The sequence below is a fragment of the Nerophis lumbriciformis genome, linkage group LG14 (genome assembly GCF_033978685.3).
Source record: "Nerophis lumbriciformis linkage group LG14, RoL_Nlum_v2.1, whole genome shotgun sequence".
Classification (NCBI taxonomy): domain Eukaryota; kingdom Metazoa; phylum Chordata; class Actinopteri; order Syngnathiformes; family Syngnathidae; genus Nerophis; species Nerophis lumbriciformis.
This window is the reverse complement of record NC_084561.2, coordinates 20902159-20914151: the sequence shown is the minus strand read 5'-3', so window position 1 is coordinate 20914151 and position 11993 is coordinate 20902159.

Genomic DNA, 11993 nt, shown 5'->3' with positions numbered 1-11993 from the left:
GACATATTTCCTGAGTTTATAAAAATAACATACTTTAAAAAAAAACGAAAGAAGATGTTGTGATGCCAAAAAATATCGACGTAATCATAGTAGTATCGACTCGATACGTGCCTGTACTTGATATCATTACAGTGGATGTCAAGTGTAGATCCACCAATGTGTTTGTTTACATTGTGACGCCGATGAGCTACGGTGTGTAGTGAAGTATGTTTAGCTATTCCTCATCCTGCAGGGATGATACAGTATTTGTAAGAAACTTATATATTTGTCGCCATGGAGGCGAGGATTAGTGATTTAGAAATCGCTAAAACACTGCTGACGGCAGATGGATGTTAGCCGCTAGCTAGCTAGCCATGTCTTAAAGCACCTCTTCCTGAGGGCAACTTTACCTTTATCTTTAGTTTTTACACCAAAATGCGTCCGTTCTCCCTTTTCTGTCTACACACCGTGTCTGTTTGTAAGTACTCCATGATTGTGTGCCGCTGAACATGCTTGTCGGCTCGTAAACCAGCAATGTCACGACGTGACTTCGACGCGGGCGGGGGTGCGGGACCGGTATGTTTCAGAGACGGTATCATACCGAAAATGATTCATTAGTATCGCAGTACTATACTAATACCGGTATACCGTACAACCCTACCCCTGTCTGACAGAACTTTTTGAAGGATCAGCTGCAAAAATGTGAGTCTCTCATTCGTTTTTTGAACTGAACTCCCAGGCCACCAGTTAAATAACCCAAATGATAAATAAGCGAGGACCTAAAATAGAACATTGAGGAACACCACTAGTATATCTAAAGGAGTTGAAGAAATGACTACTGACTGCACCTGAAGTAAACAAGCGACAGCAACAACTTAGTTTCATATTTAAAAAAACATATATCTACAAGGACTTAAAGGAGTGCCTTGAGGGACACCTCAGTTATGTAAATCACTAGTTTTAACCCCAGTGTTCAATGTTTGCTTGCAAGGTTTAAATGTCAATGCAAGAATCTGCCAATGTGTTTACAGTGGTCCAAGTCCGACTGTACAACAGTAACACTCTAGTGTTTTTAGGAATTTGCGACTTGTCCAGGGCGTACCCTGCCTTTCGTCCGAGTGCAGCTGGAATAGGCTCCAGCCCCCCGCATTCCACGAGAGGGACAAGTGGTAGAAAATGGGTGGATGGATGGAAGCTGCAAAAATGTTTGTCTTCCAAGTTTTGAACTGAACTTGGGGGACGCTTTAGGGTCGGTTTTGGCCCCCAGTCCACCAGTTGAATAGCCCTGTCGTAAAAACCAGTCTAGGTCAGGGATATGCAACCGGCGGCCCGGAGGCCAGATTGGTTGGCAAGTTCAGTTTAGAAAACGTGGAAGATTTTTCAGCAGATTTTTAAAAACACTAGAGTGCTGTCATATAGAGGATCTTTTTGGTCGTTCATCCTTAAAAACAGCAGAGGGCTCCTGGTATTATGTAGATATTTTTTTTTCCTAATTTAATAACACTGACTAAATAAATAGATAAACGTCAAGAGGATGCTGGTTCTCAGAAATATACTACAAACCCCGTTTCCATATGAGTTGGGAATTGTGTTAGATGTAAATATAAACAGAATACAATGATTTGCAAATCATTTTCAACCCATATTCAGTTGAATATGCTACAAAGACAACATATTTGATGTTCAAACTGATAAACATTTTTTTTTGCAAATAATAATTAACTTTAGAATTTGATGCCAGCAACACGTGACAAAGAAGTTGGGAAAGGTGGCAATAAATACTGATAAAGTTGAGGAATGCTCATCAAACACTTATTTGGAACATCCCACAGGTGTGCAGGCTAATTGGGAACAGGTGGGTGCCATGATTGAGTATAAAAACAGCTTCCCAAAAAATTTCACAAGAAAGGATGGGGCGAGGTACACCCCTTTGTCCACAACTGCGTGAGCAAATAGTCAAACAGTTTAAGAACAACGTTTCTCAAAGTGCAATTGCAAGAAATTTAGGGATTTCAACATCTACGGTCCATAACATCATCAAAAGGTTCAGAGAATCTGGAGAAATCACTCCACGTAAGCGGCATGGCCGGAAACCAACATTGAATGACCGTGACCTTCGATCCCTCAGACGGCACTGTATCAAAAACTGACTTCAATCTCTAAAGGATATCACCACATGGGCTCAGGAACACTTCAGAAAACCACTGTCACTAAATACAGTTCGTCGCTACATCTGTAAGTGCAAGTTAAAGCTCTACTATGCAAAGCGAAAGCCATTTATCAACAACATCCAGAAACGCCGCCAGCTTCTCTGGGCCCGAGATCATCTAAGATGGACTCATGCAAAGTGGAAAAGTGTTCTGTGGTCTGACAAGTCCACATTTCAAATTGTTTTTGGAAATATTCGACTCCATCCAGACTGTTATCAACGCAAAGTTCAAAAGCCGGCATCTGTGATGGTATGGGGTGCATTAGTGCCCAAGGCATGGGTAACTTACACATCTGTGAAGGCACCATTAATGCTGAAAGGTACATACAGGTTTTGGAGCAACATATGCTGCCATCTAAGCGCTGTCTTTTTCATGGACGGCCCTGCTTATTTCAGCAAGACAATGCCAAACCACATTCAGCACGTGTTACAACAGCGTGGCTTTGTAAAAAAAAGAGTGCGGGTACTTTCCTGGTTCCGCCTGCAGTCCAGACCTGTCCCCCATCAAAAATGTGTGCCGTATTATGAAGCGTAAAATACGACAGCGGAGACCCCGGACTGTTGAACGACTGAAGCTCTACATAAAACAAGAATGGGAAAGAATTCCACTTTCAAAGCTTCAACAATTAGTTTCCTCAGTTCCCAATCGTTTATTGAGTGTTGTTAAAATAAAAGGTGATGTAACACAGTGGTGAACATGCCCTTTCCCAACTACTTTGGCACGTGTTGCAGCCATGAAATTCTAAGTTAATTATTATTTGCAAAAAAAAAAAAGTTTATGAGTTTGAACATCAAATATCTTGTCTTTGTAGTGCATTCAATTGAATATGGGTTGAAAAGGATTTGCAAATCATTGTATTCCGTTTATATTTACATCTAACACAATTTCCCAACTCATATGGAAACGGGGTTTGTAAATGAAAAAAAAATAGTGAAGGGGGAAGTATGGCCCCCAAAACAATTGAGTTTAGTCTCGTTATTGAACAGCCAAACATTGTGTGTACAAACTAGTCCATCTTTCGTGTATCATTCCGCGTATTCCAGAGCCCAAAGAATCACATGCAAAATCATAAAATTATACACATTTTTTATTGAGTTTAACTGTAAAAAACAACAAAATAAACACACCAATGGGGCATAAAGTTGTTAAGGCTGGACGTCCAGGTGCCGAGACAGAGGTAACATTATTGGACAAGTGTCTCTAATCATGCTCAGGATCCACACACAAAAGTACAACAATAAAGACCAAGAGACAAGTAAAAGGCGACAGGAGTAGCAATGGAACATACCTAACTTACTGTTTACACTCAGAGTGGTAACGTGATGAAGATGACGGGCCCTTCTGATACTGACAATATTAGTACTCATTTAATAGGACCTAAATATGATGTTTACTGGTACAATTCCCACCCAAAATAGACACAGTAGTGATTAAAGACTTGTTTTCTAATGAGTTTCAGCACATTTTTGAAATCTCACTTTAAGCTGAAAAATGTGGGCGGGTCTGCATCAGCCTGCTGACGTCACCTGCAGAAGACTGGAGCAAATTCCATATTGCGCAGTATGTGTTTTGGTAGCATCAATCATTATATTTTCGTGCATAATTAGAAGGAATGATCAAATAGGTCTGCCAGATGTATTGTCGCAGGTCGTAGCTTTACAACGAGATAAGGGATCAGCCTACATTCATTTGCAAATTATGGGAATATGAGGAAAGTATGGACTTCTCCAGTCAAATTGTAATTTGCAGGGATCATTTTAATGATTGGGACTGCATACAAGAAGGATTTTGATTCGTTTGGCTTTGTATGAATTTTTTTTTAAAGACTCAAGCCAAATACGATCCCCAAAATCAGGAGCACTCTCAAGGGGAGAGAGATTGAGTCAGAACCTGCGAGAAACGGGTAAAGAAGTGCAGGCCTGTGCTCAAAAACAAGACAAAAAGTAGGTAAGCCACTAATATTAACTAACAAATTACACAAACATCCATCCATCCATCCATTTTCTACCGCTTATTCCCTTTTGGGGTCGCGGGGGGCGCTGGAGCCTATCTCAGCTACAATCGGGCGGAAGGCGGGGTACACCCTGGACAAGTCGCCACCTCATTGCAGGGCCAACACAGATAGACAGACAACATTCACACTCACATTCACACACTAGGGCCAATTTAGTGTTGCCAATCAACCTATCCCCAGGTGCATGTCTTTGGAGGTGGGAGGAAGCCGGAGTACCCGGAGGGAACCCACGCAGTCACGGGGAGAACATGCAAACTCCACACAGAAAGATCCCGAGCCCGGTTTTGAACCCAAGACTACTCAGGACCTTCGTATTGTGAGGCAGATGCACTAACCCCTCTGCCACCGTGACGCCATTACACAAACAAATTTACTTAATAAGTGAATTTAGTAAGTTACAATTACACTAACAAATTTATTTAATAAGTAATTAGTTTTGGGGACGGCGTGGCGCAGTTGGGAGAGTGACCGTGCCAGCAACCTGAGAGTTCCTGGTGCAATCCCCACCTTCTACCAACCTCGTCACATCCGTTGTGTCCTTGAGCAAGACACTTCACCCTTGCTCCTGATGGGTCGTGGTTAAGGCCTTGCATGGCAGCTCCCGCCATCAGTGTGTGAATGTGTGAATGTGGAAATAGTGTCAAAGCGCTTTTAGTACCTTGAAGGTAGAAAAGCACTATGCAAGTATAACCCATTTTACCATTTTATATTCTCGTTTGCGTCCTCTTCTACTGATGTTTTCCTCAAGAGGCTTAAATAAATACTGAAAGAACACAAGGAAACACAAGCTATATGGTGTCCACAGAAGACCATAGCATACCAAATGGCGATTATTATTTCTTTTTTTTAGCACATAATATATCAGTTTTAAATGGGCAAGAGCGACAAAAATATGCAATTAAGTGATCAAAATAATAGTTGTATATGCCTTCATCCATACTGTCTATGCAGGGGAATGTACTCTAGTTCTGTAGATGACTCCACACCAAGAGGGGGGTGCATATCCAGTCTGGCGACGGAAAGGGGGCGTTCCAAGCACAGTTAGTTATCTACCGATTATACTCAAAAACTAATTGTTTATGGGAAGTGACTTTCGTGACGGCAGCACGGTGGAACAGGGGTTAGTGCCGTTGCTTCACAATAAGAAGGTCTTGGGTTTGATCTTCGGTCTTTCTGTGTGGAGTTTGCAAGTTCTCCCCGTGACTGCGTGGGTTCCCTCTGGGTACTCTGGGTACTCTGGCTTCCTCCCACCTCCAAAGACATGCACCTAGGGATAGGCTGGTGGAGAACACTAAATTGATCCTATCTGTGTTGGCGACTTATCCAGGGTGTACTACGCCTTCCGCCCGAATGCAGATGGGATAGGCTCCAGTCACCGCTGCAACCCCGATAGGGACAAATGGTAGAAAATAGATGGATGGACTTCCATTACCAAACAATACATAAAGAGAACTTGTTAGTGAAGTTGTGCTGTGGGTCTTTTAACAAGCCTCATTATTAGTGAATACAAATTGCTGCACACAGCAACCTTCTCAGACAGAAGTAAAGGGAAAGTATTCAATGCAAAACAAGAAACAGATGCAACAAAAGAAGAGCACAAAACAGAAACTAATGGAAAATGACACAAAATGGTTTTCATTTTATATCGTGTTTTTCTACCTTCAAGGTACTCAAAGTGCTTTGACACTTTTATTTTATATCCCTTCAGATGACAAAGCATCAGGAGCAACAAACCAGGGGTTCAGGATCAGGCCAAGCAAACCCAGCTGACATGCGAGGCATGACAAGAAAGTTGCAAACACGATTGAATTCCTCAAGAAAGAAGTCGTAGCAAAGAACAAAGGTGGCGCCCGAATAGCTCATAGCCCAAGAGTCTTCAGTAAAAGGTCAAAGTGATCATTTATCCATTTCATTTGTAATTTATATGTATTTCACCTCGTTTGATGCATGTCAAATTAATTATTATAATCAAAATGTAGATTTTTTTTTAATGTTATTTTTGATTTGTTATGTGTGCTAGCTGCCAAACTGCTGATAAGCGTGAGTGTACTTGATTTGCTTGAATGTCCAGGCTAAGCGGCGTGTGTGAATGTTGGAAAGGTTCAAATCGATTGAGGAATATGGGATATGGAGAGGTTTGTATATTGCCCATTCATTTTCAATGGTGGGAAATTCCTGGTAATTCCGGGTAATCGGGGAATTTTCGAAACCGGGAAACATGCTGGCTTGAATGTCCAGGGTGAGTGGAGTGTGTGGATGTTGGAACGGATCAAATCGAAGAGAAATGTGGGATATGCAGTCAATTGTGTATTTCCCATTCATTGTCAATGGGGGGAACATTAATGGAAATCCTGGGAATTTTGGAAAGGGAAAACATGTTTTGCGTTTAATATATCGGAAGAGTAGTGTGGCTAGATGGTTAAAAGGTCAGAATACCGTTTAAAAATGGCGCACAATCTTGAGAATTTAAGGCTTTGTCGAACTATGAATACGTTCATTCATTTGAATGTGAATTTCCTTGAAATTTTGTGAAAACCAGGAACTTTTGAAAATATTGATACCAGCACAATTGTATATACAGTCGCGATCAAAAGTAAAGAACATAATGTCATGGCTGTCTTGAGTTTCCAATACTTTCTACAACTCTTATTTTTTTGTGATAGAGTGATTGGAGCACATAATTGTTGGTCACAAAAAACATTCATGAAGTTTCGTTCTTTTATGGTTCTTTTGGTAGCCATCCACAAGATTCTGGCAAGCTTCTGGTTGAATGTTTGACCACTCCTCTTGATGAAATTGGTGCAGTTCAACTAAATCTGTTGGTTTTCTGACATGGATTTGTTTCTTCAGCATTGTCCACACATTTAAGTCAGGACTTTGGAAAGGCCATTCTAAAACCTTAATTCTAGCCTGATCTAGCCATTCCTTTACCACTTTTAACGTGCGTTTGGGGTCATTGTCCTGTTGGAACACCCAACTGCGCCCAGAACTTTCCTCCAGAAGGTCTTATCTTTGTCCATGTGATGTCAGATTAAACAAAAATTGAGCTGTTTGGCCACAATACCCAGCAATATCTTTGGAGGAGAATAGGCTGAAAGGGTAAAAGAAAACACATTTTGGTTGTAATAATAGATGATAAAATTAATTGGAAATCTCATGTAAAAAATATACAACATAAAGTAGCAAGAAACACATCAATAATGAATAAAGCAAAACATGTTCTAGACCAGGGCTGCCCAAACTACGGCCCGCGGGCCGGATAAGGCCCGCCAGCGTCCAAAATCCGGCCTGCAGGAACTCCCAAGTTTAAAAAAACAAAACAAAACAAATAAATTATTTTTTTTAATAAAATTATTTTTTTTTTTAAATCTGTCCTTTTATAATCCATTTTCTACCGCTTGTTACTCTCTGTCTCCTCCCGGCTCAGGCAAATCATATTGTCTAAAATGTTGTTTTCCCATCGATAACGTGACATCATCGGCAAGTGCGCGCTCTTTTAAGTCAACTTGTGGACGAGGAATATATATATATATTTATATATATATAAAATATACATTAGGTCAGGAAAAAACACAGAGGCTATGTCATCCCTACAAGCCTGTTTTGCAGGTTTATATATATATTCGCAGGTTTTATATATATATAATCAATTGTTTCCCTGAAACAAACCTTGACTAATATATATATATATATATATATATATATATATATATATATATATATATATATATATATATATATATATATATATACTGTATGTATATATATATATATATATATATATATATATATATATATATATATACACACACATATATACACATCTATACACACATCCTGGCCCCGGCCAAAATGTTTTAACCCAATGCGGCCCCCCGAGTCAAAAGTTTGGGGACCCCTGTTCTAGACCAAAAATCACTTCATTTTCTTTACTGCTCGGTAGTGTTACCATATCTGAGTTATTGTGTAGAAATATGGGGAAACAACTACTAATGTGCACTTCATTCACTATCTGTGTTACAAAAAAGATCAATTAGAATAATAAATAATGTTGGATATAGAGAACATAGAAACCCTTTATTTATTAAATCACAATTATTGAAATTCAACGATTTGGTGCATTTGCAAACAGCTAAAATGATGTACCAAGCAAACTATAACCTGCTACCCAAGAATGTACAACACTACCCAAGAATGTACAACATTTATTCTCAACAAAAGAGGAGAAATATAACCTCAGAGGAAAATCTAATTTAAAACATTTGTATGCTCGTACATTACTTAAAACTTTTAGTATATCAGTATGTGGAATTAAATTATGGAACGGATTAAGCAAATAAATCAAACAAAGCACCAATATGATTTAGTTTAAGAGACGGTTCAAACTACAAGTGTTCACAAAGTACACAGAACAAGAATTATGATGAACATCTTGAACCCTTTATTTTTTATTGAGACAAAGATTATTTATGTATTTAATATTTGTATGTTTACTATGGTATATTATTTATTTATTATTTATTTGTTCACTGTTCTGTTACAGGGAACAAGGAAATTGGATAAAATTGCTATGGTATGAAAAGGGCTAGGATAAGCTTTGTTTCTTCCTACTCCTTTTCGGATGTGCTGTAACGAAACAACTGGAATTGTGTGATGCATTACATTGTATCGTATGCATGTTCCAAATAAACTGAAACTGAACTGAACTGAAAAAAACATTGGAATCAACCTGCTGTGTGAACACAGCGTAAACACGTAAAAGAGCTGCAGTGGACTTAGTAGGTAAAGACTATAAGAGGGGTGTCCAAAGTGCGGCTAGCGGCACATTTTAAAAATACTATGAAAAAATAAATAAAATAAAATAAATAAATAAATAAATAAATAATACTACTAATAATAATAATGAAAAAATAAAAATATAATTGATATATATATATATATATATATATATATATATATATATATATATATATATATATATATATATGGATAGATAGAAAAAAACAAAGTAGAATAAAGAGCAACAGGTCAAACGTTCTGAGAAAAAGTTGGAATGTTGACTCTAATAACACAAAACTGCCATGCAGGCTATTTTGTCTTAAAAGCGGTCATTGCTCATAAAATAATAATATATCAAAGTCAATGTTATGAATTATATACATATTCAAGACTCCAATTACTTCACATCAAATATTCCTCATTGAAATATTTTTAAGGAAAATGTTGCATATTTTGTGTTGGTCATATAAAAAAAAGTTTTCAATCACAAAAATGGCAAAAAAAACAACAAAAAAGGACAAAAAAATTCTAAAAAAATTATAAACAACATATACAATACAGGCCAAACGTTTGGACACACCTTCTCATTCAAAGAGTTTTGTTTATTTTCATGACTATTTACATTGTAGATTGTCACTGAAGGCATCAAAACTATGAATGAACACATGTGGAGTTACAGTATGTACTTAACAAAAAAAGGTGAAATAACTGAAAACATGTTTTATATTCTAGTTTCTTCAAAATAGCCACCCTTTGCTCTGATTACTGCTCTGCACACTCTTGGAATTCTCTCAAAGAGCTTCAAGAGGTAGTCACCTGAAATGGTTTTCACTTCACAGGTGTGCTTGAAGCTCATCAAGAGAATGCCAAGAGTGTGCAAAGCAGTAATCAGAGCAAAGGGTGGCTATTTTGAAGAAACTAGAATATAAAACATGTGGGGGGTGTATATATTTTCAAGTATTTCTTATATTATATATATATATATATATATATATATATATATATATATATATATATATATATATATATATATATATATATATATACACACAGTATATATATATATATATATATATATATATATATATATATATATATATATATATATATATATACATACAGTATATATATATAAATAATCCGTTCATGAATGAGTATATTCCTTCGGCCACCGTGTTCAATGGAGAAGTCTGATCTACAAAATGTGCAGGCAGCATACCCCTTCCCCTTCGAGCTGTCCTGGATGAACTGAAATTATTTTTTCCAATCATTTTGGAACTTGCAAGCGTACTTCTTCTTACTCGTCGTCGCCATGTCTCTTCTTCGTTCTTCTGCTTCGTCTCAGTTATGTTTTTGGACATTACTACTTGCCGTAGTTTTGAAGCAATGCATGATGGAAATCCGGATGTTGTGTGTCAGTGTATTAACGTGCCGGCTGGAATAAACACACGCTGAGAAATAGTTCCGTGCCTGCCTACTTTATGGGTTATAGATAACCCTATGGATAACGGAGACATATATAATAGTCTCCTTTTCAGGTGAGAGAGGACGCTAAAGGCAGTGCCTTTAAGGCAGTGTTTTTCAACCACTGTGCCGTGGCACACTAGTGTGCCGTGAGATACAGTCTGGTGTGCCGTGGGAGATTATGTAATTTCACCTATTTGGGTTAAAAATATTTTTTGCAAACCAGTAATTATAGTCTGCAAATGATGTGTTGTTGTTGAGCTCGGCAGAGTAACCATGTTATTCTCTTCCATATCAGTAGGTGGCAGCAGGTAGCTAATTGCTTTGTAGATGTCGGAAACAGCGAAAGGCAGTGTGCAGGTAAGAAGGTATCTAATGCTTAAACCAAAAATAAACAAAAGGTGAGTGCCCCTAAGAAAAGGCATTGAAGCTTAGAGAAGGCTATGCAGAACCAAACTAAAACTGAACTGGCTACAAAGGGAAAAAAAAACAGAATGCTGGACGACAGCAAAGACTTACTGTGGAGCAAAGACAGCGTCCACAAAGTACATCCGAACATGACATGACAATCAACAATGTCCCCACAAAGAAGGATAAAAACAACTGAAATATTCTTGACTGCTAAAACAAAGTAGATGCGGGAAATATCACTCAAAGGAAGACATGAAACTGCTACAGGAAAATACCAAAAAAAGAGAAAAAGCCACCAAAATAGGAGCTCAAGACAAGAACTAAAACACTACACACAAGAAAACAGCAAAAAAGTCCAAATAAATCAGGGTGTGATGTGACAGGTGGTGACAGTACACCTACTTTGAGACAAGAGCTATAGTGATGCATGGTTGGTTATGGTTTAAAGTCATATCCAACAATTACGACAACGACTTTTTACTGTCAACTGAGTTTCGTTTTTTAATGATATCTGCTGGTGGTGTGCCTCAGGATTATTTCAAAGCAAAAAATGTGCCTTGGCTCAAAAAAGGTTGAAAAACACTGCTTTAAGGCACGTCCTCAATATTGTTGTCCGGGTGGAAATTGGGAGAAATTCGGGAGAATGGTTGCCCCGGGAGATTTTCGGAAGGGGCACTGAAATTCGTGAGTCTCCCGGGAAAATCGGGAGGGTTGGCAAGTATGGCCCAAGGTTAAAAAAAATTATATATTGTATGAGTTTTTAATCTGAAACATTTTAAAATGGCCCGCGAATACTTCGATTTTGCTCCAAGTGACAAAGGTTTGGACACCCCTGGACTGTAAGGACTGTGATCTGCTGAGGAAACAAACAGGCAACTTTCTACAACCCTTGGTTTTCTGCATCGGGGTCACCCTCAGTAGGTGTCGACCCGACAACCTCTTGGTCCCCGAGTCCTTGCAGACAGAGCTGCTGTCTGCCCATGTGTGATGCATGGCCGAAATAAACCTGCCAAAACGGTGCCACATTTAGATGCCAGTGACCGCCCCGGACTCTATCCTTTTATCAGGGCTCATCTGGCGGCCACGGCTTAGCCTGGCATGAGACCATGCACCAGTTGCAGTCCAGGGGTTGAAAG